Genomic DNA, 22,177 nt, shown 5'->3' on the forward strand with positions numbered 1-22,177 from the left:
AAATTTCACCACACAACTCGCCTTTCACAACTGCTTGTTGCATTAGAAGGAGGCTTAGTTCAAGTTATACGTTATTAGAGACTCCCGTGATATCACACAGTTAATTAATAGTACCTTTGGCACGACTTCAGTTATCTGAGCACATCGCTTTGGCAAACACACTATCACTAGCCCCCTTTCTACAGACGTCCTCTTACTTAATCACTGTATATGACCTTGTCATGCTAGAGGGAACCCACACACTTCTCGCCCCCATCAACACTCTTCTCTCTTTTCACGATCATGTCCTCTTACCCATCACTTACCACACATCTTTCCCCCCCCATTCACAGACTCACAACGTGTGAACTCATGACACTATGTAATAGATCTCTCACATCGACTTCCCCTCACACGTCTCGTCAACCACTGCACTATCACATGTCTTTGCCTTCACTAAGAGACTCCCTACATTCCTAATCCCATTCGTATATCTTTCATTGGTCACATGATTATGTTCTCGCTGGCTCTGTTCATATGGATCAGATTGTATGCTTCACACTTTCGCTTTCAAACACATAGCACATTCAGAAATAGACATGCGAAGTAGCTCACTTCAACGTAATCTTGTGAAGTAACTGAGATGGCGACGTGAACAAATTCATATCTCCCTTTCATCCAGACTCCTTTTGCAGCAGTACACAATGTGAAGCCTCTCACACTACAATCACTCTTAATAACATAACGTAGTAGCATAATGGTTTGCAATTGTAAGGCTTATTGGATAACGGGATTGGGAATGTCTATATGAAATTTAAGCACTTCGTCCAGCTCAGGGATGTGACTTCTCATGTGAAAATTGAATGCCCTATTCAACATCATAGACTCTCTCTTACAGACTGTAATACTTCAAATTTTTCCGACAGTTAGAGGTGACCTGAAGTGGAATTGAGTGTTCAGTCAATGTTGTTCCTCATTACAACTCTCTCAATAACACTACACACTTCGCCCTTTCTTCACTGAGATCTCATTGTAACTCTGTTTACATCACTTTGAATGTAATTTGAGTACAAACTACAAACATTAAGGGCTTTTCATTATTGTCGGCATTGTGACATTACCTGTTGCATCTCGCACTTGCAAAATAACACATATCAACGTCCCCTTGTGTCACTAGCCATAATCCATCTATTATGCATCACGGTGTGAATAATCTCTGTACACACATACACTCTCGTTCTAAACACTATCACTACACTTCTGTGCCCTTTTTCGTCCCCTTGTCTTCCCTGCTGTCCGTCCTCTCTGCAAAGCGACTCCTCTTAGCACACTGAATAACTGTCTACATTCGCACAGCCACTGGCTTTCAAACTACACCCTCAATGATCTATCAAAATGATCTTGTGGAGTACGAACTAACGTGTCTCAGTTACCGAAGCCACCTTCCTCCCACATCGATGGCCCCCAATCCTAGCCCTGTATACAGCGTGCCGAACTGCCAGCCTCCTCCCTATTCGAGTGTGGTGGCGTGGGGCTTCCGCCCGTCCCTCCCGACTTTGCAGCATCGGCAGGGGCTTATCGCGTTAGCACTCTTCTGCACACTGCCCTTTCACAGACTCCCTACACACTGGTAATAACTCTCCACAGCCGACCCTCATGCAGCTGCTCAGATGTGCTGCCCCAGCAATTAGTGCTCTCTCCGCTTCTCTACCCTTCCAGATCAGCCGCCTGTGGGCACAAACGATGCTCTCATGCAACCCAGAACTCCCTCCTCAACCGCCATATCCGCATGCCAGCACTCCGGCTCAAAGTTCCAGCCAATAATTCTCCCACAGATTGGCACCTCAGGCTTCTCTGTGTCATCACCTTCTCTCAACCACACACATCTGCCTTTCACAGAATCCTTCTGTTGCACACTGTGCAGCCGATGTTTGCGTGAACTCTGTGGGATGCCGATACCCTCGTATAATCAGCATATCTGAACTCTTCACACAACACAAACTCTCACTCGTTCAAACACAACAACAAAACTTCTCAGTATTCAAAGTCACATGAATGGCAAATAGTGGACATGCTTCCCGACATCTTCCCTCCAGTAGGTCACTAGTGCATGACTGCACTGAGTCTTGACACACGTATAGATACGAGACTTTAATTAACTCATCCGCACACACACACTCTGCAAACACGACACTCCATCTACAATTCTCATTTCACGAGATCCTCACTTCAAACACGACGTATACTCTCACACACTCACCCTTAAACTACACACCACTCTTCAAAACAGAAAACATAACGTGGTGTTCCCTGTCACTAACAACTTTGTTGGATGACCAAGCATATCTCCCATTCACAGGATTACTTCCTCCTACTTCACAGCTCACACGTATTACGATTGTCATCAACACACGTTAGCACTGTCTTCCAAACAAAACACACAAGAGCTTATGCGACTGGTCCCTCTTCAGACTCGAAATCTCTTAAAATTAAACTGTAACGACATGTAGTAAACGTTGAGGTTAAAAGAGCTAGCTCTCACAACACCCAACAGCATACAGTACGCTCTTTCAGACCAGGAAGCATTGGAATGGGGATACACACAACTCCCTTTCAGCACTGACATCGCTTTTACATTCTGTTACTAGTATACTCTCGACACACACACTTTCTTCAAACACACACACATCTCTTCAATATCACACACACTCGCCTTTCAGCACACATCAACCTCTTTACACACTGTATACGTCCATCACACTACTCTTTTCTCTCCACTTATTTCGTTTGGTTGTACAGCGCGTTACTTCCTTTCAGAATAAAGAATGATTGTTAGTGCCAGCTTCCCTTAGTTGGGCCCGATGGGTTTGCAAGGTAATATTATTGGTCGAGTACCCAAGCACGGTATGCCAGTGTTGATGTAGTCAATGGGTAAAATAATCTACTAATCAAAGAGAATCAAGATTTGGAGAACGACAATTCTCAAATAATTGACTTCTCTAATTCAAACTGGTGCTGGAAAACATCAGCCCTAATATAGTTTAATAGCCCTTAGGAAAAGTCGGTCAGCTAAATAGACATGTACCAATGTCGAAAAGTATGAACACACCTACTCATTGAAGGTTTCTTTATTTTAACTATTTTCGCCACATTGTAGAAATAATACAGTGTAAATGATGTCAAAACTATGAAATAACACATGGGCATTCATGCAATACCCAAAAAAGTGTTAAACAAATCTAAAATATATTTTACGATTTTAGATTCTTCAAAAGCAACACCTTTGCCTTGATGACAGCTTGGCACACTCTTTGGCAACTCTCAACCAACGCTGTGCTTTTCCAACAGTCTTGAAGGAGTTCCACATATGCTGAGCACTTGTTGGCTGCTTTTCCTTCACTCTGCGGTCCAACTCATCCCCAAACCATCTCAATTGGGTTGAGGTCGGTGGATTGTGGAGGCCAGTCATCTGTATGCAGCATCCATCACTTCTCCTTGGTCAATAGCTTAGACAGCCTGGAGGTGAGATGGGTTATTGTCCTGTTGAAAAACGCAAACCATTGGGATGCGGTATCGCTTCAGAATGCTGTGTAGCCATGCTGGTTAAGTGTCTTTGAATTCTAAATAAATCACCAACAGTGTCACCAGCAAAGCACTTCCTCCTCCCCATGCTTCAGGTGGTGACTACACATCAGAGATTCCTGTCTGACTCTCATATGTTACACTACTCTGTGTCTCGCAAAGACACAGCGGTGTAACCAAAATTCTCAACATTTGCGACTCATCAAGAACAAGGACAGATTTCCACCGGTCTAATGTCCATGTCTCGTGTTTCTGTGCCCAGCGCAAGTCTCTTCTTCTTATTGGTAGTAGTGGTTTCTTTTGCATAAATCGACATGAAGGCCTGATTCACACAGTCTCTCTCTGAACAAGTTGATTTAAGTTGATGTGTCTGTTACTTGAGGCTGCTGAACATTTATTTGGGCTGCAATTTCGTAGCTGGTAACTTAATGAACTTATCCCTCTGCAACAGAGTAACTACGGACTTCTCTTCCTGTGGCCGTCTCATGAGAACCAGTTTCATATCATGGCGCTATGATGGTGCGATTGCGACTTGAAGAAACTATCAAAGTTCTTGAAATTTCCGGATTGACTGACCTTCATGTTCTAAAGTAATGATGGACTGTCATTTCTCTCTTGCTTATTTGTTGGCTGTTCTTTGCTCGCATAATATGGACTTGGTCTTTTACAAAAATGGGCTATCTTCTGTATACCACCCCTACCTTGTCACAACACAACTGATTGGCTCAAACACATTAAGAAGGAAAGAAATTCCACTTCTAAAAAGGCACACCTGTTATTGAAATGCATTCAGGTGACTACCTCATGAATCTGGTTGAGAGAATGCAAAGAGTGTGCAAAGCTGTCATCAGGGGTGGGTACTTTGAAGAATCTCAAATATAACATATATTTTGATTTGTTTATACACTTTTTTTGGTTACTACATGATTCCATATGTGTTTTTCATAGTTTGATGTCTTCACCATTATTCTACAATGTACAAAATAGTCCAAATTAAAGAAAAACCCTTGAATGAGTAGTCGTGTCCAAACGTTGACTGGTACTGTTATATTTTTTTTAAAGTATACTCATTAAACATAAACATTAATTGTTTTCTCTCGTTTTGAAATGTTTGAACCTTTTCAGTGTTTCTTTGACAGAAACCACCCACAGGATTGCACGTCAAAAGACATAAGGAGATTTACAGTATTAACATCCGGTGATGTTTCTTGTATGTTTATGGACAATCAAATTGTACAATTTTGTTTCATCCCCATGGTTTTATAGCATAGACAAGGACCGTGTCACAAAAATGGCATCCTCTATTCTCTTTATTTTGAATGAACTTCTTTAACCAGAGCCCCATGGTGGATGTATGCATTCTGTTGGATGATAATACGCTGTGTGCCTTTGTTTCTTTAACATGTGGGTCCTTGTCATACGAGTGATAACTAGCGTGCTGATCGTGTCCCGGGTTTCGCTAAGTGGGGCTTGGTGATCGGGCCCTGGAACCTTAAATTACCTTGTGTTTTCTATAGTCTGTTGTGGATTGGTATGTGTTCGACTTGGTAGATGACGGCAGGAGTTTGGGTGGGCGACTGTCCTATGTGCTATGTGTGTTTCTTATACCTGCTTGTTTAGGGTTGCCCTGTATTGCTGCTGTATAGGAGGCAGGTGTAATTTGCGTATCCTCCATAACTTAATGAGTCATATATTTAGGTAGGTGTTGTTGTATCAGCATAGATGTGTTGTCTGTATGGGTGGTCGTGTTACGCGTGTCTCTGGGTCTTGCGATTTGCACCTTAGATAGTCTGTAACCCCAGGTTCGCCATCGTTTGTTTATTCTTGTAATTTGCTTGTAGTCATGGTTTCACGAAGTTGTCTGCATAATTTCAAGTAAGCACATAGTGAGGGCACTGGCTTACGCCCTGTCTGAGGAAGGTGCATTCGTGGCCTCCTTCGTTCTCTTCCACCCGGACGGAAGATAAACCTTTCAGAACCAGCGCACTCAAAACGCAAGGACCGAAGCAAGCGTAGCAAAACGGGGACCGATGCAGTCGCCCGCTCAGGTACACCAGGACTACTGTGACACAAGAGGAATTGGTCTTGGGAGAATCAATCGACGGAAAAGGACCGGGGAGGGTGAGAGATATTCGCCTGCTCTCGCGGGGTGGAAAGTGGAGGGGCAGTCCACAGCCCACGAGCGTGATTGTTTGAGTGAGAGCAGCACGAAGAGAGGTGAAGCCCGTAGAGCGCCCCTCCAACCCTCAAAAATTTCTTGGGGGGGGAGGCGAAAGGTGAGGTGGCGACACGCACGCGGGTTGGAACATGAATTCTAAGTACTTTCTTGAACCAACTCTAAAGCCTGTTTGCGGAGAACATCGTCCGTGCCCTAATATGTCTGCTCTGGCCTCAACCGAAGTTGGGGTGCATGCCCAACGGACCAGGCTCCCGCCACCTGAAGGGCCTCAGCAACACAGAAATGGCTTTCACAAACTTACGCCAGAAATGCAAGTGGAAGTAGAGAGAGTACGTCCGTCCTTCTGGATGGCTGAGCTGAGTCCAAAGTCCTGAAACTCAATCAAACACCTCGATTGAGATTTTGTGGGCATGTAACTCAAAGACGGTCGTGTTTCCAACAGCAGACTATTGCGGCTAAATCACGCCAGCAGATTGACATTGTGCGAAGCTGACAGTTTTGTGAAAGAGGAATGGGTTCGTCCACAAACACTTCTCCGGCCAGGTACTGCCTGCCGTGTTAAGGTCTGATCTGCAAATTAAAGAAAATGTTCTGGTTGTAGGTTATGCCTGCCAGGGAGGGTCAATCAGTTAGTTAATCCAAGGTTACATCTTTCTGCACCTAACTGTGATATTACAGGTGTGTCAATAATGAACCGGAGAAACGCATGAATTGTGTGTTAGTTAGTTTAACAAGACTGTTGGTTCTTAGTGTCTGTCCAGAATGACGATGAAGATCAAGGTCAGATGCTTATTTATTGACCCAATGACATGTTGTTAGCCGGAGCACATCCGGACGATCTGGGTAGGTTGTCTAGGTTGGGCAAATCGAGCCGAGTGCCATAAGGGGTTCACCATGAAATGTCTCCTTGGGCCAACTGGTAGGCTCATTACTAGGTACGGAATAATCTGGTCTCTGCTCTGATAGCTGCTTTCAGATGTAAGCTCTTCCACATTCCCGTCCTAATTACGTTCTCTAGGCAGCTTGACCGGAGTGCAATAGCACTAGGCACGATTAATATTCTCAGTAATTTCTCTCCTTCCGAACAGCTCTTTACCATTTTGGTGTGTGTCCCTCTTTCCTCCTCCTGCGTTCCTTCCTCTTTGCTTCATGTTGCATTCTCAGTCTCTTAAATGTAGATCAGGTGTATTTTTGCGTGGGCTTATATGCACCGTGTCGCCTTGCACGGCGTGGCATGGGTCACGGTGCAGCGCTCAATTTGGGAGGTACTCATTCTTGTGTATAGTTGGTTGGGTAGTGCTGAAAACCGCGTTTAGGTCTCAATCGATGTTGAAGGACACCAATTGGTCCTTCTTAAAATAGCTTGAAATGTACACGGCATGAAGTTTGGTATTCCGTTGTAGGGGTACTTCTCCAAGCCGTCGTACGTTACACTAAATCCTTATTCAACACGCTCCACTCCTTTTCATCATCGCTTTCTATTAAGTACCTCTTACGCCCCCCTAAGGTGTTGCCTCTACATGTAATTTCATCGCCACTTCCCCTCCTTCTTTCTCTCGTTTCTCTACAACAGAGCAAGGAAATGTCAAAAAGGAACCTCAAGAAACCACCAGCCAGGTGGGGTACTTTCCGCAGTGCACTCACAATTGTTGTAGTCTAATCTCCCTTGTAATAAGAGCCCTGTTCTGAATTGGATCCTCGATTCACTTTGGAAAAGGGACACCATCCCTACGGTGCGTGTCTCCCAGCCAGTGCCTCAGTTCGGCACCACGCACATGTACTGTCCCGCTGTACTAAATATATTTATAGTAGGCAAGTCACGTTAAGAAAATAAGTTGTTATTAACAATGAGGTACGCACCACTACGCTCCGTTGCTGTTCTCCAAGAGTCCCTGTAGTCGCGCACTGTTCCTTCCTCCCCGCACTCGGCCCCTGATGTGCGGTCCCTCAGCGCCCGGTTACCGCTCGCAGTTTCCGGTACACGCACCAGCCCTAGAGGTTGCGCCACGAGAGTCACATGTGCCCTGTTGTTGTTCCCCGCACAGCCGTACAGGTGCGGTCTTTAGCCCGTACTCAGTTCGGTAACCACGCCACCTAAGTCCTACGTGGTCTCTAGCCGCCAGCCAGTCTGCCCTGCTCCCAGTGCGGCGCCTGAACTGCCTCGTCTGGCCGCAGTCGGGCCTGAACTGCCCGCGTCGCCCAGCGGCGCCTGAACTGTCCGCGTCTGCCCAGGCGGCGCTGAACTGCGCCGTCTGCCCTATCGGCCGGTCTGAACTTGTCCTCGTCTGCCATGGAGCCTGCTAAAGCCTGCTCCGTCTGCCGATGAGCCTGCAAAGCTGCCCGTCTCCATGAGCCTATCCAGAGCCGTCCGCCAGACAGGAGCCCGGACGTAGAGCGCGTGTCCGCCAGAACCAAGGAGCCCGCCTAGAGCCAAAGCAGACAGGTAGCGCTAGAAGCTTCCGCCAGACCGGAGATCAGCCCGAGCCTTCGCCATGACCGGATCAGCCTCAGAGCCTTCACCGCAGACCGGATCAGCCAGAAGCCTTTCCCCAGACCGGATGTCAGCCAGAGCCTTCCGCGCAGACCGATCAGCCAGAGCCTTCCCGCCAGACCCGGATCAGCCCTAGAGCTCTTCCGCCAGACCGGGGACTCAGCCAGAGCCTTCCGCCAGACGGATCGCACGTCCAGAGCCTTCCGCCTAGACCGGGATCAGCAGAGCCACCGCCAGACGTGGATTCAGCCAAGTCCTTCCGCCTAGACCGTATCAGCAGAGCCTTTCCGTCCAGTTACCGGATCAGCCAGAGCCTTACGCCAGAAGACGTAATCCAGCCAGGAGCCATTCCGCCGAGATCCGATTCAGCCAGAGCCTTCCGTCGAGCCCGGACCAGCCAGAGCATTACCGTCAGCCCGGACTGCCAGAGTCCTCTCAGGTCCGGACCTGTGCCAGAGTCCCTCAGCCGGACTGCCAGGAGTCCCTCAGGCGCGGACCTGCCAGAGTCCTCAGCCAGGACCTGTCCAGAGTCCCTTCACCAGCGACTGTCCAGAGTCCCTCAGCGCCCAGGCTGCCTTAACCCACCACACAAGGAAGATCCCTCGCCAAGACGGACCGTCCCTCAGCATACTGAGTCCCCAGCCAGGACCTGCCGCCCCGCCGACTCCAGTCTTCCCGGTGCTGCCCTTATCCCGGTGCTGGCCCTCATTTAGGTGGTTTTAGTTGGAGGGTGGTCATTGAGGGAGGGGGATACGAGAAGGGGGAGTGACTGATGGTGTTGTGGGACAGGCGTCCCGTGAGCCTTGAGCCACCAACCGTGTCAGTATGCCACACCCAGACGCCTCCCTGGACTTTGTGCTGGTGCGCCGCGTTCGCATCCTTGAGCGGGGTGGGTTCTGTCACGTTCCTGACTCTGTTTCTGTTGTTTGTATGTGTGTGTGATGGTCAGGCGCGTGAGTTTGGGTGGGCATCCAGGTGTTGTTGGTTCTATGTTGGTTTAGGGTTGCCTGGTATGGCTCTTTAATTAGAGGCAGGTGTTTGCGTTCCTGCTAATTAAGAGTCATATTTAAGGTAGGTTTTCACGGTGTTGTTGTGGGGGTTGTTACTTGTCTCGTGTGTTTTTGTTCTGCACCAGATAGGTCTGTATCGTGTTTGCACGTTTGTTATTTTGTACAGTTGTTTGTAGTGTTCACTTTTCTATAATAAATGTGTTGAGCCATGCTACACGCTGCATTTTGGTCCTCTCCTTTCACCAAGGAAAAAACCCTTTACAGTGGTGTGTGTCTGATTTGGTCCAGGTTCATTGGAATGGCCAGGTGAAAAGGACACACACGCTTCTCCTGTAACGCAAACAAACATACGTTGTATTTCAGCCCCTCAAGGATACCGAGGTTGTCTGAAAAAAAATTATGTTGCTAGAAAAACGTGTTGTATTCTCTGTTTCTTTCCGTCTCTCACCGAAAGACAAAACAGATCAACAGCCATTTACTCGCGGTAAAGACATACATCTTTTCCAACACACTCACAGCGTCTCTCCCTTTCACACACTTCATAAACCTTGTATACACACTCCTCTTACACACACACACACAATTGTCTTTACATGTTGGAGTAAAAAAATAATATGTCCACCTCAACAACAGCAATATAAGCATCCAATCGCTAGTCCTATAGATATTTAATGCGGGCTAACTTGTGTCTCTCGGGAAACAAAGAAAAGAAGAAAACATTTTTTTCCCTCACATCAAATTAACAATGGGATACTTTACAAATGGGACAGGAAGCTTGACGACTCTTTGTTATTTRTTTCGGTTCTAAGAATGCTTTCTGTTATAATCTCTTTACCAAACTTGATATGTTTTAGAGGGACATGGAGGACAAGAGGTTTCAAATCAATTAACAATTCACTATAGCTACCTACTGTAATTCAGTATTTGGACAAATTTGTGCATTTTCTGTTAAGAACATATATGATGTATAGTTAGTTGTACAGGTGTGGCTTCATATCTGGACTTCTACTTACAGCAACTTATCAAACGAAGCATTTGAAATATAAACCGATTTTCCCGACGTAAAGTCAGGACCACCAATACATGTGGGATTTGCTTGTTCACACACAGCATCGTTTTATGAGAACTGTAGCAGCAGGAAATGACGGAATCTGACGGCAAAATGTCTGCACAATGGTAGAAATGTGCGTCGTACCGTTACGGGGTGCTGTGTCAAAATCAAAAGGTGGCACATACACCTGTCTGCCTGGACTACATTAGAACCATTATTTTAACCATGTTCATTACAAAGCATGTTGGGAAAGATGCTCCTTTTTCTCTCTCTCTCTCTCTCTCTCCCTCTCTCTCCCCCTCTCTCTCATATTTATATATATATATAATAAAAAAAGATGCAATAGTCCCATTGTTATGAGCAGAGTCTCATGCTCTTTGTCTTTTTCTCTTGTGTTAGTAGGAGATTTGTAAAAGACATGATTTCGTAAATGGGGGAAGTGGTAAAACAGAGGGATGTGTCTGTCCTGGGAGAAGAAGAGGAGAAGAAAAGGACTGTGTTTCACCACTTCCCCCATTTKCGAAATCATGTATTTTACAAATSTCCTACTAACACAATTGTATTGCATCTTTTTTTTGTGGACAAATACAGTGCAAAGGTCACATGTGCAGCACATTATATTGTGTGCACATACACAGAGACACACACACACACACACGTGTCAAAACAATCCAGACACAAGCGTGTGCGGCTGGCCCTCCAAGCATTTTTTAACGTCTCCTATCTCAAGAAACTGATATACACACAAGTTCCAGATTGGTGAACACTATTTCTCCTGAACCATTTGGGCATTACATTTAGTCTTAAAGCACTCTTATGTGCCTTGACATTACACTTTCATTCAAATACCCTGTGAAATGGAGATACTTTAGAGTAATGAGGATGGTTGCCTGAATTCAAGGAAAAACACTAAGCATAAATAATCAAACAACACGTTTCAGTCGGCCTAGGGTTTCCCCGATTTTCCTAGAAATCCCAGTTGGAAGATTCCCGGAATCAGGAGGCAATAAGCAGGAATCCCGGAATCATCCAATCAGGATTTCTGGAAAACCTGGGAATTTTAGGAAAGTTACTGGAGTTTTGCAACCCTAGAAAGGCCCCACATGTGGTGCTGTGTCACACTCCGTTTGACATTACTTACAAGGAACTGTGTCATCGCCCCGAGCGGAGCACATGTTACATGGGGGTACAGTAATTAACGGAGCACCATTCTGTTCGTGTCCAGGTAGGGGGAGTGGTGCTCCTCTTCGGGGCAGGACTCTGACTGTGGGTGTCACAGTCTTAACAGCCCCCAGACATCTCTGGACAGACGGTTTACTCTTCTTTGAATCTGTTGGCAAGATCAGCTTTGTTACTTCGGTGGGGAGGACACACACACACACTCAAATGCATAAACACAAGCATACYCACACACAAACACACAAAATGGCTGCCATGTTCCATCKAGAAGGGTGCTGTTGAAAGGAGTCACCATACCACAATATAAGGTACAGTGAGACTGGATAAAACGTCCTGTATCAGTGAAATTATTGCTATTTGTTTCACTATACCAACAGCTTTAACAAGTAATGCCCCTCTTTTTAACACACTATACTTTCCACGTTCCAACAAGTTTGTCATTCTTCAAACCAAAGTGACAAGGCTTTAAGTTTGTCAAAAGTATTATTGTTTGCTGACATAGTTGGACGTGATAAAACACTACATGTTAGCGATTCCTATTACGTAACCTGGCACGTTTAGCCCTATGCTGACCTGACCAGGTGGCCGTGATTAGTTCCTCGAACAAGTTCGCAAGTGTAGAATCCGAAATAACCCAGTGACTGCACAGACGTACTCTGGTATTGTTAACGGGCGATCACATCCGTCTGGTGAGAGCAGAAACCTTRGGGCTGGTCCCCCCKCACACACACACACACATCACACACACATCACACACACCGTTCATTGAAATTGTTTACAGCTCCAATTTACCTTTGGCCTCCTTGTCACGTTCTGACCATAGTTCTTTTGTGTTTTCTTTGTTTTAGTGTTGGTCAGGACGTGAGCTGAGTGGGCATTCTATGTTGTGTGTCTAGTTTCCCGTTTCTATGTTTGGCCTGATATGGTTCTCAATCAGAGGCAGGTGTTAGTCATTGTCTCTGATTGGGAACCATATTTAGGTAGCCTGTTTTGTGTTGGGGTTTGTGGGTGGTTGTCTTCTTTCTTTGTGTCTATGCACCAGATAGGACTGTTTCGGTTCGTCACATTTGTTGTTTTTGTATTTTGTAGTGTTCACGTTTTTCGTCATTATTAAACATGATGAACACTAACTATGCTGTGTCTTGGTCCGATCCCTGCTACACCTCCTCTTCAGACGAAGAGGAGGAAATCTGCCGTTACACTCCTAAAAATGTACATCCCCTTTTGTTTTTGGTATACAAGCTACTTTCCAGAAACAGCTTCCAGTCAGAATACCTGTCACTCATGTCTGTGTCTTTGTTAAAAAGTACAACAACTAAAAAACAGGACTTTGACATTCAGGGTTTCTTTCTATGTTTCTGGAGACTAAAGGGAAATGTACTATTTCCCAGACTGAGATTAAGCCTATTCCTGGATAATTAAAAAAAAAACATTATTGGAAGAATCTCCATTGATATGGTTTAGTCCAGGACTAGGCCTAATCTGWCCGGGAAACCGGCCCTAAGAGTTTGCATCTATACTGTTTTCTTTTTAGAAGGGAAAACAAAACTAACAGCGATCAATTYTTTCATTGGTAGTTTACCTTAGTCAAATATTTATCCTCCCCCACCCCTACCCCCCTGTAACTCATCCCCAAGTCGTTGCTGCTGGAGAATGTGTTRGCATTTAAAACCTTTATCAACCCAGCATGAACTGTAAATCATTAGAATAGTTCAAATAGTTAAAAAAKCTCATAGCGATCTGGTACAGACCTACAGAGTAACTATTTGAAATGGTTCAAATAGCTGAAAATCTGTGGGAAAGTAATATACAGTTGACATTGTAATTAAGAGAGTGTACTATTGTGTTTAGTGTATATATTATACASATGTATATGTCCTTGTCTATGCTTGATTCTGTGTAAGAAGGCCATAATAACTAACATCTAACTGCATCAATCTACAGTAAAACCAGAATCATATCAGTCAATGGTTCCACTTGAACGAGTTACAGGGACTTTTTAAAGGGACGCAAACTCAAAATGACAATTCTGTGTTTTCATGTATGCACAGAGCCACAACCAAAATGTCCCCACATGGATAATAAAATCATCTTATCTTTACAACCTGATTAATTAATGAGAGTGGTTCAAATAGTTGAAAACCAGTAGAAAGCCAGCATGCACAGCAATGACTAACAATGGATAAAATAGAAAAACCCTTTWKAAAAAAAAAATGCGAAGACAAATAAATGATTTGGAATGGTTCAAATTGTTCAAATAGATCCCAAGGAACTGTCTTCTTTTTTACAAACATTCCTTTACATCCAATTGTCTTTTCTTTCTTTACCTCTCTGAATCTAAATCTTCCTCAACTCATTTGTTTCTCCTTTTGCTTGCTTTTCTTTTTGTTTTGCCCTTTCTATATTTGCCTCTATTTTCATCTTATGTGTTTGCATCTATTCGCATCGCTGTACACGCTGGTTTGTAGAAACAGACGTTTACTTGATGTTTGAGCAAAACYATGTTGGTTCTTTAGTGGTGGAATGATAGAGCATCAATATACTGCTTTGACCCACCTTCACAGACAGACACATACACTCACTCTAAATTATTCATCTTTTAGGTTTCATATGTACTGTACAGGCCTAATACACACACAGAATCCAGTAGTAAGTAAGACTACTTGTTTGGACAAGTGTACAAACCTGCCCAGTAAATCGATTCTTCCTATGGCTACAACAGAACTTGTCAAACACAATGAAACAGAAAAAGTAAAATGGTTTTTGGTGGGTGAGAGAAAAGGTATATGCAGTTTTTGGAAAAGGACAGTTTGCTTTGTTAGCTTCAACTATGGACTAATTGCAGGTTGAATAATGCTGTATCTACAGTATTTTGCACATGACTATTACTGCAACAAGGTTGACCACATTTCTTTGTGTTATCATACTGTATATACAGGCTAGCAATACAGAGAGAAACTCTTGATATTGGTTGAGCACAAAAATACAATGGAAACCAATTTCAACAATCACTACGATGATTAAATACCCTTCTAAACTTCTACAATGTATTATTTTCTGTCAGAACAATTGTCTCGATCGATATTAGATATATTTCTAATTTCAGCTTCAACGGTCAGTCTTGAATTTGATCCCGTTGACAATTGAGCAAAAGAAAAAGAAAAAGATTTAATCTGTGATTCAATTGTACATTTATTGTATCCAATGAAATGATGTACTTAAATCAAAGCTRTCAAACCTTTTATAAATAAGTGTTTATTTTCACGTCGCTTTTTATTATGACATATTTCCTTATAAGAGCACAAGAAAGAGCTAGTTGCTCATTTTCTTGTGATTTGAACGAGTCCATATCATACAAATTTTGTCGTCTCAATTTACTGTGACGTGGTACATATTAATTCTCAACTGAGGCTACATAACTGTATTTRAATACAACAAAACCCTTTGTGTAATAAAAGTAAGTCAATTGGCATGAGTATTTTTCTTTCTGTTTTGGAAAATGAAAATATAATATTCCAAACTCGAAAGAAAATACACACCAAGAGTATAAATCAACATACTTTCAAAGTATTTGGGCAATATCTTCTGTTGCACTGGTCAAATTCATAACTAACATTGTTTATGTTGAAGTGAAATTTCCCCCCCAAAAAGGTGACAGAACAATGTAATTCTTTCAATTAAGCACTCTCTTAAAGACAGTCGTCTTTTCAGAAATATTACTCGATAGATTAGATATAATTTAGTCATTTGTTTTGCTAAAAATGTATTTCTGCAGCAATGAATACTTAAACTATACTCAAATCAGAATGGATAAATACGTTCTGTTTTGAACCTCATAGTGTGTGTGTGTGTGTGTGTGTGTGTGTGTGTGTGTGTGTGTGTGTTGTCCAAGAGAGAGAAAGTGTGTGAGTGATAGAGTGAGTCATCGTGTGCGAACATGAGGGGCGTCGTCATAACTGAGAACTTACAAATGAATGTGCGTATGCACGGCATATGTATTGTTCTGAGCCTGCGCGTGTGTGTGAAAGTCAAGACGTTCACTTCTGTGCCACGTGTGTGTGTGTGTGTGTGTGTCAGATCCATCTATGTCAGAGGCTCCATAGAGGGTTAGAGTTAACCCCTAACCCCCCCCCCCCCCCCCCCCCCCCCCCCCCCCCCCCCCCCCCCCCAAAGTACCGCCCTTCCCCCTCCAGTAGGCTGAGTCATCCCTCAGCCTGCCCCATTTTCCACCACCGCCTTACAACGACGGGCACCTCTCCTTCCGTCAGAGATGGGAGGGAGCGTGAGAGAGAAAGGAAGAGATGGAGGGGAAGGCCGGGTGTATGGCAGCTGCCAGCCTGGTACAGAAAAGTGCCCCGTGTTTTAGTTTGACCTAGAACTCACTTTCCACTAAACCAACTATCAACCACCCTAGCATATGCATGGATAATGTGAAACGACGTGAAGTATTCCTTTTAGCTCCTAACTGTCTGCGACAGAAAACAAAAATGAGCTTTTGCTATTTGGAACAATCCAAGGGTGTATTCACAAGGAGCCAAATGGAACCTAAGTTGAAAATGTTTATTTTTATTGCAAAAAATGTTTCCGTTGCAAAACGTTTTGCTACGGTGTAGGACTAATTAATACACCTCAGGTAGTCCCTCCCATCTTTCAGTCTATTGTCTTCCCTTTGGTGCCAAATGAACACAGGTTCAGTATAGGCTGGGCACACACAGGAAGTGGATCATGATTGAGTCCTTTCACACTCACTCAACCAGGTGACAAGTGTACAGTGTGGAGGAGTAGTGAACTACTAATTTAACTGCATTTTGCAGTAGCTTGGTGGTAGTTTATTAACTAAATTCAACTTTTGGTATTGTTTACAGTAGTTAATAACTTTTTTGCCACGTAGCAGTGTAGCGAACTACTGGAACTACACACTACTTTTTATGCAAAAAGAAAAGAAAATAGGACTGAAGTAGGCAAGAATTTKCTTTCTTTTTCAGCATCAGACCTTCCCAATTCTCCCTTGAAACATAGTTTTTGTGTTTAATAGGCACACTGTTAACGTATGACCTCAAAGTGATCTGTCCTTGCAATTTGTACTCTATGACCTTTCAGATTCAAATATGATCATTTGATCAAATATGATCAAATATGATCAAGCAGTTTGGATGTCGTGAACTATTTTTCCAAAGAAACTTTAGTTGAGTAAAATATATTTTTTCTTAAAACTTCTGTCAGTGTGAAGTAAACGGTAGCTTGGTAAACTATATTTTCACAGTAGCTTCGCCAACACCGCAAGTGTAACAGTAATAGTCCGAGCCGCCGTGCTGCATTGTAAGAGTACTAGAAACAGGGATCTTTTTTTGGGTGGAATCTTTTCATTGATAGCAGCGAGCACAGTTGCATTGCAAAATGATTGGAACCTACACTGGGGAATCATCTAAGACACATTAAGTTCCAAGGTATGGAACAGTACAAATAACGCTCCTTCTGCAAAATACATCCCTCCTATTTGTCCGTTTCAGAACAGCAACATTTGAGGGAAAGTGCTTCATCTATTTGGGACTTTTTGTAAGTCTTTGAAATGTGTGTGCGGCTATAGTGATCAATACCTTACTCAGAAGCAGCCGGGAAGAGGTGGGGGGGGGGGGGGGCAGTAAGGCATCGTAGCGTCATTCATGGCGTCACTCAGGACTCCCTCTGTCACACAGTCAGGAAGGCCCTGACCTAGGAAAGAAAAAGAGACAGAGGTGGAAAGTGTGAAAAATAAAGAGAGAATGGGAGACAGAATGAGAAGGAGAAAGAAAGGGGAGAGAGGGGGAGAAAAGAAGACAGAATACCAGCAGGCTCAGAGACAGTTTCTACCTACAAGCCATCAGACTGCTGAACACTTGAACTGGACTGACCACCTGCTCTGGTTCTCCTCACCTTAACACACACTCACTCATTCACTCACGCCACACACACACACCATTCTTGCTAAACACACAAACATCACAACTGCTGCTACAAGACTTTATCTACTATTGCTAATACTGCACAATTTAAACACTTGCCCCTCAATCCCCCCTTCCCTGATACATGTGTAAATATTGGACTAACAATTGTGTCTTCCTGCATTATACTTACGCTAAAATGTTTATTCTATTCTACTGAGCCATTTACTTTATGTTAGTATTCTTATCTTTTATTATTTATTATTATTGTTGCATTGTTGAAAATGAACTGCATGTAAGCATTCCGTTGGACGGTGTACACCATGTGTAGCCCGTACAGTCGTGGCCAAAAGTTTTGAGAATGACACAAATTTTGAATTTCCACAAAGTTTGCTGCTTCAGTGTCTTTAGATATTTTCGTCCGATGTTACTATGGATACGGAAGCATCATAAGTGTCAAAGGCTTTTATTGACAATTACATGAAGTTGATGCAAAGAGAATATTTGCAGTGTTGACCCTTCTTTTTCAAGACCTCTGCAATCCGCCCTGGCATGCTGTCAATTAACTTCTGGGCCACATCCTGACTGATGACAGCCCATTCTTGCATAATCAATGCTTGGAGTTTGTCAGAATTTGTGGGGTTTCCATGCTGGAAAAGGCATTGTTTGTCACCAAACTGTTCCTGGATGGTTGGGAGAAGTTGCTCTCGGAGGATGTGTTGGTACCATTCTTTATTCATGGCTGTGTTCCTAGGCAAAATTGTGAGTGAGCCCACTCCCTTGGCTGAGAAGCAACCCCACACATGAATGGTCACAGGATGCTTTACTGTTGGCATGACACAGGACTTTTTTCCGGATGCCCCAAACAATCGGAAAGGGGATTCATCAGAGAAAATGACTTTACCCCAGTCCTCAGAATCCAATCCTTGTACCTTTTCAGAATATCAGTCTGTCCCTGATGTTTTTCCTGGAGAGAAGTGGCTTCTTTGCTGCCCTTCTTGCACCAGGTCATCCTCCAAAAGTCTTCGCCTACTGTGTGCAGATGCACTCCACACTGCCTGCTGCCATTCCTGAGCAACTCTGTACTGGTGGTGCCCGATCCCGCAGCTCAATCAACTTTAGAGACGGTCCTGGCGCTTGCTGGACTTTCTTGGGTGCCCTGAAGCCTCTCCTTGAAGTTCTTGATGATCCGATAAATGGTTGATTTAGGTGCAATCTTACTGGCAGTAATATCCTTGCCTGTGAAGCCCTTTTTGTCCAAAGCAATGATGACGGCACGTGTTTCCTTGCAGGTAACTATGTTGACAGAGAAGAACAAAGATTCCAAGCACACCCTCCTTTTGAAGCTTCCAGTCAGTTATTCGAACTCAACCAGCATGACAGAGTGATCTCCAGCCTTGTCCACTCAACACTCACACCTGTTTTAACGAGAGAATAACTGACATGATGTCAGCTGGTCCTTTTGTGGCAGGGCTGAAATGCAGTGGAAATGTTTTGGGGGGATTCAGTTCATTTGCATGGCAAATAGGGACTTTGCAATGAATTGCAATTCATCTGATCACTCTTCATAACATTCTGGAGTATATGCAAATTGCCATCATACAAACTGAGGCAGCAGACTTTGTGAAAATTAATATTTGTGTCATTCTCAAAACTTTTGGCCACGACTGTACATACGACTGATGAACTTGAAAAAGAAAGAGCGAGAGACAGAAAGAGATTGAGAGAGAGAGAACGAGGAGAAAAGAAACGGCGAGAAGAGAGAGAGAGAGAGAGAGAGAAGAGAGAGAGAGAGAGAGAGAGAGAGAGAGAGAGAGAGAGAGAAGAGAGAGAGAGAGAGAGAGAGAGAGAGGAAAAATGACAGACAAAAAAGAGAGGAAGGGAAAGTAGAGAAAAGTGAGAGAAAACAGTAAGAGAAGAGAGGGTGAGGAGTCAGAGAAAGACAAAGACAAACAAGTTGTGGCCAGCTCTAATTCTGCCTGTAAGATATAACACCAGGCTCATGACAGAATAGTGTTGGTTCATTACTGTGTCAATGTACACACGCACAGTACAATGAACATCGTCATGACACTAGCTATAATCCTGAGTGAACAGCGTGTGAACATGCACATGAATATGAACGTTAACAGTGAATGTGAACGACCCCTACACACGACCATAAAGAGGAACAGTTTGCAAAAAAGAGAGGCCATTGCCTCAGCTCAGCATAAGCCAGACATGGAAAGGAGCATAAAGTTCTGACTAGAAGATAGCCCTCATCACCAGTCATAGTACGTATATCATTAAAAGTTCAGCATGTCTATAGGGCCAAGGTCTGATGTGACTTAGTCGCATAAGTAAAAGGTCTGATGGCAACAACAACAACAAAAATGACACGCCAACATGGGATATTAAAGATTCAGCACCGCCTGAGCGGACAGCGACGGAATCGGCATCCCAAAGTTCAGCACCACATGACGACGGACACCGACTGTCTCAGGTGCAGCCACTCCCCACTGAGAGAATCTCTAGAAATAAATCCAGAAAGGCCTAAAGAGGAAGTGAGGAACTATTTGAGGTTCAACACCACTCAAGTCAACCGAGATGGGTTATTAACTAATCTGGACATTAAAAAAAAAATCACGTCTTGAAGCCTTGGCCAAATCACAATCAATGAGTAGATGGATGTCCATTCAGTGTCCTGCGGCTACGAAAGTAAACTAGTTTGAGGAAAATMTTGTCTTGTTACTACCTGTTGATTGTACCTGTTCAGAGGTAGAATAACCTCCTGTCCAGTCTCTAACCCACTGTGCTCTTCTGTATTCAAGGGAACTTTAACTATAGCTTAACTGAGAAGTTAACAAGTCTCCATCATGWGTTAAGAGGAATCCCCACTGTTCTCTCCTGTCCAAACGTGGTCCATTCCATTCAAACGCTGACTGGCTTCACAAGTATGCAATATGTAACCATCTCCTGAAAAAAGGCATTCACTTGKTAGACATTAATAGGCCTCTGAACACCTCCCCTACACACACACACACACAATACAACATCCTTTACAAATAAATGGACACAAGTGACTATCATCTTACAAGGGTTGAGTTCTTCTCATTAATGAGACTGGTATTAAACTACAATAATTACAACCACATAGAAAATAATAGGACCTAAAGCCTTTGACTCTACTAAATATCTGTGTGGCCCACAGCACAGAGGCTGTGTAGTTCTTTGTGTATAAAGCCCAGCTACATTGTGTGTGTCTGTGTGTCTGTGTGTCTGTGCGTGCGTGCGTGCGTGCGTGCGTGTGCACCTACATGTATGTATGCATACCTTATGTTCATGTGAACAGAACACGTTTCCCCTAAAAATAGACAAAGACATTTGGAATGAGGGAAAAAAATAAATAAAAAGCTTTGTAATGATACGAGTCACGACAGAACTGAGTGATGACGTTCTTCCATTCAAGAGGAGAGGTCCCCATTCTTATCTCTGTTTAGATGGCTAGACAGTCGCCTCACCCCTTTTGGCTAACAAATCAGGCATCTGGTAGACAAAAACAGGTATTTCTAGATGTTGTGACCTATACAGTTGTATTGAATATAGAAAGAGGTCCTTTATGTCCTAGATGAAAGTGCAACAATATAGTTCTAAATATCCTTGAAAGGTTCATGCTTTTCGTAATAACAGGAAGCTCAAGAAGGCATTGTTTAACCTGACTGCTTCCTAAACCCACACATACTGCTTCCTAACTTCACATATCTCTCACAGAGACAATAGGAAAATGCATCCTGAACGACAAATACTGTACTAGTCAAACAAATCTCACTATTAACCGGTAGATTTTGAGGGACACACCTTGATAAGCCGAGCCCAGAGGTTTTACCKCGAACTCACAGTCTTTGAGACTTAAACTTTAGTAGTCATAAATTAACAAACCCAGTGGGCATAATTTGACACATGACGTCTTGATAACGTTGTTTTCTTGTTGTAAACTGGTTTGGTTGAGAAGACGTTATATAACCAGATTACGACAAACAGGTCTCTGTTACAAACAGGTAAAGACTTTTCATGACAAAATCAAGGCTTCATGGGAAAGACTTCATATGTTGGTTGATATCTAGTCAGATAATCAGAATACAAGCAGAAAAATACGTATTTTTCTGGTTGCTAGAAATACACTTACAGAATTATTTTACAACCAGCATAGAATCTGACCATAAAAGACGTCATAACAACAGTTTTGCTTTCTGGGAAACATCTGGAGACAAGTGTTCAAAATGAAGCGAATTCCCCAAAGAAGTCTGAACATTGAAGAGTTCTGCTTGTCACGCTCTGAACAAAGATGGGAGTTGCATGGTCACCATTTTCCACACCTTTACACATAACTACGTGTGCACTGTATTTGGTGAACTACACTGTATTCTATTGAATTTAGTCCTCCGTGCAGGTCAATAAGTCTGACTCTAGAAGTGCTTGATTGACCAACATTTTGACCAGATTTCAAACTGGATTTATGATCATAACCAGTTATCAAATTGTGTATCCCAAATGGTGCARTATTCCCCATAGAGCCCTATGGGCCCTGGTCAAATGTAATAGGGAATAGGGTGGTATTTGGGAGCCAACCCACAACTATCATTTTGGTGCAACTGTTGCTCCACTATAGACTAGCTATTCTTTAACAAWGCCCATAGCTACACCTCTCCTCCCCTTCACGTTATCTTTGTGTTCAGACATACTACACTGCTATGGAATSGTGCAAGCCGTCAGAGAAACACACTTAAAAACATCGCAAAGCAAACT

At 43.5% G+C, this 22,177-nt stretch overlaps 1 long non-coding RNA gene across 5 annotated transcripts in view; it reads right to left on the bottom strand.

Moving 5' to 3' along the window:
• Positions 1-22,177, bottom strand: part of LOC111962106 (uncharacterized) — a 41,904-nt gene that overhangs the window by 6,162 nt on the left and 13,565 nt on the right. For 4 of the 5 annotated variants that reach the window (XR_002877076.2, XR_002877077.2, XR_002877074.2 and 1 more), the window contains 2 exons: positions 17,069-17,178; positions 11,434-11,622 (listed from right to left, as the gene is read on the bottom strand). This is a non-coding gene — a long non-coding RNA (uncharacterized lncRNA). Of the gene's footprint in view, positions 1-9,506; positions 9,572-11,433; positions 11,623-17,068; positions 17,179-22,177 lie in introns of those variants that run through there. The other variant, XR_011479667.1, reaches the window with a different exon arrangement.

Source organism: Salvelinus sp. IW2-2015, linkage group LG4q.1:29 (genome assembly GCF_002910315.2).
Source record: "Salvelinus sp. IW2-2015 linkage group LG4q.1:29, ASM291031v2, whole genome shotgun sequence".
Taxonomy (NCBI): domain Eukaryota; kingdom Metazoa; phylum Chordata; class Actinopteri; order Salmoniformes; family Salmonidae; genus Salvelinus; species Salvelinus sp. IW2-2015.